Source organism: Triticum urartu, chromosome 2 (genome assembly GCF_003073215.2).
Source record: "Triticum urartu cultivar G1812 chromosome 2, Tu2.1, whole genome shotgun sequence".
In the NCBI taxonomy this organism is placed as follows: Eukaryota; Viridiplantae; Streptophyta; class Magnoliopsida; order Poales; family Poaceae; genus Triticum; species Triticum urartu.
The window spans coordinates 149,516,081-149,522,617 of record NC_053023.1 but is presented as its reverse complement, the minus strand read 5'-3'; the positions used below and the strand labels follow the sequence as shown (position 1 = coordinate 149,522,617).

Sequence of the window (6,537 nt, the reverse complement as noted above, 5' to 3'; positions counted from 1 at the left end):
CCCATGAGGCATGGTTCGCAAGCATCAAGTGATTCCAAAAGTCCATCCGCATGGATTTTCTTCATGCTCTTTACACCAATCTTTCCCTAATAATAAAGCACGGATTGACTCCGTGGGTTCACCGTCACAATACGCTTTCTTCTTTTGTCATAATACGCTTTGACGATTTGTATAGGGATTGACTCCATGGGTTCACTGTCACAATACGCTTTCTTCTTTTGTCATAATACGCTTTTACGATTTGTATAGATAAAATTGTAATATAAACGAGGTGGTACTAATTCGTCCGTCTAGCGTTCCTATGTGACGTTTGTTTCGACCATCTTCCATCAATATCGTTCATCCCATCCGAGTCCGAGCCAAGCCAACCGAGCCCAATCATGCGTTGCGGACCAATAAATCTGGCCCATGTATCCCGATTGAATAAAAAAGAAATGCATGTGAGAGGACTCGAACCCAGCACATCACCATAAGGATAGAGTGGCACAGCCAGTTGAGCTAACTTGTGCTATTTGTGGAATTGAAGGTTGATTCCATTGTTAAATAGTACCACATCACCTGCTTACAATCAATCTACCCAATTTATATAGGTTTTCGAATTCCTTGGTTATCAGGAAGTCATCTCAGAGATCATACAGAAAAATAGGAAGAAAAGTGAGGCTAATGGTGGGCTCCTAAACGGGATAGGAAGGAAATCGAGGCTAATGGTGGGTTTGGCTGCTGATGAGGAAAGTAATAAGAAGGAAGGAAAAAAGCTAAAATAGGAGCTAGCAAAAACACATATAGATGAGGAAAGTAATAAGAAGGAAAGGAGGGATTTCGAGGGATTGAAAGCAAAAAATATAGGAAAGTGAGAAGTTGTCCCGTAACAATAAGGAAAGGACGGGATTCGGGGATTGATCTACAGTACTATTAAACAAGAAAACATGGCGGACGAAAACTCTGCCGGACCCACGCTCGCACAAGATCAGAACGGTTCCACCAATTCTGTTCTGTCCTAACAACGAATGGCTAAACTGCAGAAAATTAGCCACAATTAACGGCAATCAAGCACGTCCCCCTAACAACAAATTGCTAAACTTACGAGAATCAGCTGGATCTTCCTACCCTTGCCCACCGGGACGTACGTCGCAGCCACAGAGCCTGTCCTGCGCCATCGCAGTGGACGACGACCACGCCGAAGAGCTTCTCGCGAACGCAGGTGCGGACTATCCTCTTGTGCGCAATACGTGGTCAGTTCCATCCCAGTTAATCTCAGTGTCTTTCTTCGATGTCGCTGTTCAGATGCACACTGCAGTGAGACGTCGGCGCCGCAAGCCACTGTTGCGCCATCGCCGCCCAGCCAGTTTTGGCCATCGCCGCCTTCCGCAGCCGCCGACGTAGGCACCGACAAACTCCTCAGGAAACGCACCTGCCTGCACCAAGGGAACATCGTATGATTTTACAGGATATTCAATTGGGTTAACTTGATGGGGCCGACCAGTTCCTGATTTTACAAGAAATTCGATTTAACATATATGTGTGTTCTTCATTTGCTTCCCCAATCCGTGTCAAATTTGCATCCTTATAACAATGTTCTACACTCTCAAATTGGCATATTTACAACAATGTGCTGATCAATGCATCATTTTTGTGCAAACCATAATAGATCTACCTCCTTTAACTTCAACATGAATAAAACAGTGCATCAAACTGGAGCCCTCCATCTATTGTTTTAATAGTATAGTATTCGAGTCTATATGACTGAATGAATAAAACTCGGTCAGTATGATCTATTTGTAACCCGGTCCAAGAGAGTGCGGAAGAAAACCCAGTCCAAGAATATGCATTTTTCTGTACATGAATGAGGTCATCTTCTATTATCAAATTTGCATATTAGATGGCTGCAGGATAAGTATTGCATGATAAACAAAAATATGAAACTAAACACATACGCTCGGAAACAGTTTGGATTTTACAAGAGAAGATCTACTAAAGTAAATTCAGGTAGAATCAATGGCGGAGCTAGGATTTGGAAATAGGATAGTCCTCCTCCAAAATTATGTCGTTTCAGTTACAGAGAAGCTTCGATGTATCAGAGCAGTCTAACTGATGCATTCAACAAATAACTGGAATATTCAGAAATTAAGTGAGTAAGTACCTGATCATTTTGGCCAAACCAAATCCAAGACTATCATGAAGTAAACATGTCAATTACTTCTTCTGTACAACACTGAAAATCTTTAGGATGAGTATTGAAAACCTGTCAATGTGTATGGCAGACAGGTATGCATCCCCATTCCCATCTTTGTGTTTATTCCAGAGTCCCAAAAATTTAGGATGGAACGAATTCCATGATTCTTAGATAGTTAGATGGTCCTCAAAATCCATTTCTTGTAAGCCTGCAAAAGCACTTCTGTTTTAACAGGGGGTCCGGGACAACAAGAAATATATCTAAAAGGTTGTGCTATATCATGAATATCACTTGCGCAGCTGCCGTAAGTAGTACTACTGAAGATGCCAGAGATGGTTATTCCAAGAAAGGAAATTTTTTAGGTGATAAACTCTTTGAGCCAACCACTGTCCTCTATATGAGAACCATACCATCATCATTCTTCATACTGTATTATCCTACAGCCATACATGCTTATATTGTATTATCATACTATATGCTTCTCTTGATCCTCTTTAATTTGCTATAGACCACACATTTGGAAACTTAACCCTACACATCTAAGAACATGTGTTCATTTTTCAAAATAGAAGTAAATTTCTTTGGCAGGATCAAGCCTAATCAACCTCATCCGTCTTGGTCCCTATTGCCCCTAGCCACCCAGAATTCAAATCCACCAATCAATCAGCTTTATTGCCGCATGGTTGCCTGAAGAATATTAACTAACTGCAATCCCCACTCATAATAGTTGCCGCAACTAAGTTAAGAACGTCTAATCGAACAGCTTACTCCAAGATTAGGCAGACCAAAATAGGATCACCCCAACTTCTAATTTTTCTCCCCGATTCTAAATGACTCTCATGCTTAAACCTAGACTACTGAGCTACATATGTACTATACATGAATGGATAGCAATTAGGGATTAGCAGAAGTGGGTAATGGGGATATGAAATAAGTAGATATGAAAGCTGAAGTGGGGAATAGATCGTCTAATGGAGCCGGCTTGCACTTGGAGGGGAGTAGGGGACCAGCCACCGCGGCACTGCTGTCGTATCTGGGAAGGGCAGGGCGTAGCGCAGTCGCATGCACAGGGTGGTGGGAGCTGTCGACCAACGAGATGGAGAGGAAGGCACCGGGCGTGGAGGTTGCGACGCATGATTTCCACGGCCACCGATCTGATGGAGATGAATCCCGCGCCTCCGCATCGGCCTTCGTCCCGCGCCCAGCGACCATGCCGAGCTTGAGCAGATCCTCAGGCACTTCTGCGACCGATTCGATGTGGAGGGGCTAAGAAGAGTGGGGAGAGTGTGAGCCCTCGCATCGGCGGTGGGGACGAAGAGGAGGGCCGGCCTGAGGAGGTAGAGAGAGTTGTGGGCTTGTGGCTGCCATGGAATAGGGAGCAGTGGGCGGATAGTGAAGGGATAAGGTTGGAAAAGGTAGGTGACGAGGTGTGAAGAACTGAGAGGGAGAGTCAGGTGTGTCCGTTTTTTCAAGCTTTTTTCGTTTCTTTTCTTTTTTGAGTTGGTTTTTAGCCCTTTTGGTTAAGTCAGATCAGATATAGCGCCTGGTGTTGTCCAATTCATTTTTTTATCAATAGACCTTTTGGTCATTTAGTTTGTATTTACCATCGTACTTTGTTCAATTATTTTTTTGTCAAGTGTGTACAGTTTGACTATGTGGGTGTGATAGTTTTATACGGTCACAAGCGGTTAAAAAGGTATTCAGTCACAACCATTTTGAAAGTTTTATAAAACTATTAAGATTTGTATCGGTGTTTATTATTGAATATATCAAAATTTTATAATCCTGCAACTTGTGGTCTTTGAATGTTAAAGATATGAAAATTGAATTAATAAAATCGAAATTCATGTGATATTATTTTGTCATATCATTTACCTCTCATGTTGCTTTGGAACCTTATTAGTTGATCATGTAATTTCAATATGTTACATTAATTTTCTAAGTTTTGAATTACTAAGTTATGCAATTGAATTGTAATGTTATATTATGAATTATTTTCTGCCTTGCATGTTTGGAATGTGGAGTACAAATGTATGTGTTAATGGAGACGTGCGTTGCACGTGCACGCTTACTAGTATGACCTAAACAAAAGTTCCACAAATATGTTGCACTATCATTATCAACTTTGCATCTTTTGGCATCAATATTATGAATATGTGTATCACCATGATAGAGATTCAACCAAAATAGACCACTCTTCAAGGGTGCATGACCATAAAAGATATTACTCATATAAATAGAACAACCATTATTCTCTGATTTAAATGAATAACCATCTTGCATCAAACAAGATCCAGATATAATGTTCCGGCTCAATGCTGGCACCAAATAACAATTATTCAGATCTAAAACTAATCCCGGAGGTAGATGTAGAGGTACCGTGCCGACGGCGATCACATCGACCTTGGAACCATTTCCGACGTGCATCGTCACTCGTCCTTAGACAATCTTCATTTAATTCGTAGCCCCCATTTCGAGTTGCAAATATGAGCAACAGAACTAGTATCAAATATCCAGGCACTACTATGAGCATAGTAAGGTACACATCAATGACATGTATATCAAATATACCTTTCAGTTTGGCATCCTTCTTATCCGCCAAATACTTGGGGCAGTTCCGCTTCCAGTGACCAGTCCCTTTGCAGTAGAAGCACTCAGTTTCAGGCTTAGGTCCAGACTTGGGCTTCTTCCTGGGAGCAGCAACTTGCTTGCTATTCTTCTTGAAGTTCCCCTTCTTCCCTTTGCCCTTTTTCTTGAAACTAGTGGTCTTGTCAACCATCAACACTTGATGCTCCTTCTTGATTTCTACCTCCGCAGCCTTGAGCATTGTGAAGAGCTCGGGAATCGTCTTGTCCATCCCTTGCATATTATAGTTCATCACGAAGCCTTTATAGCTTGGTGGCAGTGATTGAAGAACTCTGTCAATGACACTATCATCAGGAAGATTAACTCCCAGCTGAGTCAAGTGGTTATGATACCCAGACATTCTGAGTATGTGTTCACTTACAGAACTATTCTTCTCCATTTTGTAGCTATAGAATTTGTTGGAGACTTCATATCTCTCAACTCAGGAATTTGCTTGAAACATTAACTTCAACTCCTGAAACATATCATATGCTCCATGACGTTCAAAACGTCTTTGAAGTCCCGATTCTAAGTCGTAAAGCATGGCACACTGAACTATCGAGTAGACATCTGATTTAGCTTGCCAGACGTTCATAATGTTTGGAGTTGCTCCTGTAGCGGGCCTCGCGCCTAGCAGTGCATCAAGGACATAATTCTTTTATGCAGCAATGAGGATAATCCTCAAGTTACGGACCCAGTCAATGTAGTTGCTACCATCATCTTTCAACTTAGCTTTCTGCTGGAACGCATTAAAATTCAAGGGAACAGTAGCACAGACCATTGATCTACAACATAGATATGCAAAAATTATCAGGACTAAGTTCATGATAAATTCAAGTTCAATTAATCATATTACTTAAGAACTCCCAGTTAGATAGACATCGCTCGAGTCATCTAAATGATCACGTGATCCATATCAACTAAACCATGTCCTACCATCACGTGAGATGGAGTAGTTTTTAATGGTGAACATCTCTATGTTGATCATATCTACTATATGATTCACGTTCGACCTTTCGGTCTCAGTGTTCCGAGGCCATGTCTGCACATGCTAGGATCGTCATGTTTAACCCGAGTATTCTACATGTGCAAAACTGTCTTGCACCCGTTGTATGTGAACGTAGAGCTTATCACACCCGATCATCATGTGGTGTCTCAGCACGACAAACTGTCATAACGGTGCATACTCTGGGAGAACACTTATACCTTGGAATTTTAGTAAGGGATCATCTTATAATGCTACCGCCGTACTAAGCAAAATAAGATGCATAGAAGATAAACATCACATGCAATCAAAATATGTGACATGATATGGCCATCATCATCTTGTGCCTTTGATCTCCATCTCCAAAGCACTGTCATGATCTCCATCGTCACCGCCTTGACACCTTGATCTCCATCGTAGCATCATTGTCGTCTCGCCAACTATTGCTTCTACGACTATCACTAACGCATAGTGATAAAGTAAAGCAATTACATGGCGATTGCGTTTCATACAATAAAGCGACAACCATAAGGCTCCTGCCAGTTGCCGATAACTTTTACGAAACATGATCATCTCACACATCAAAATATATCACATCATGTATTGATCATATCACATCACAACATGCCCTACAAAAACAAGTTAGACGTCCTCTACTTTGTTGTTGCAAGTTTTACGTGGCTGCTACGGCTTCTAGTAAGAACCGTTCTTACCTACACATCAAAACCACAACGATTTTTCGTCAAGTGTGTTG

General features: G+C 41.5%; 1 long non-coding RNA gene across 1 annotated transcript; it reads right to left on the bottom strand.

Moving 5' to 3' along the window:
* Window positions 1–841: 841 nt before the first annotated feature.
* On the bottom strand, window positions 842–3,655 carry LOC125536462. Its single transcript, XR_007295047.1, has 2 exons — window positions 2,141–3,655; window positions 842–1,415 (listed from the first exon to the last, which is right to left on the bottom strand). It is a non-coding gene; the product is annotated as an uncharacterized LOC125536462 (long non-coding RNA).
* Window positions 3,656–6,537: the final 2,882 nt, after the last annotated feature.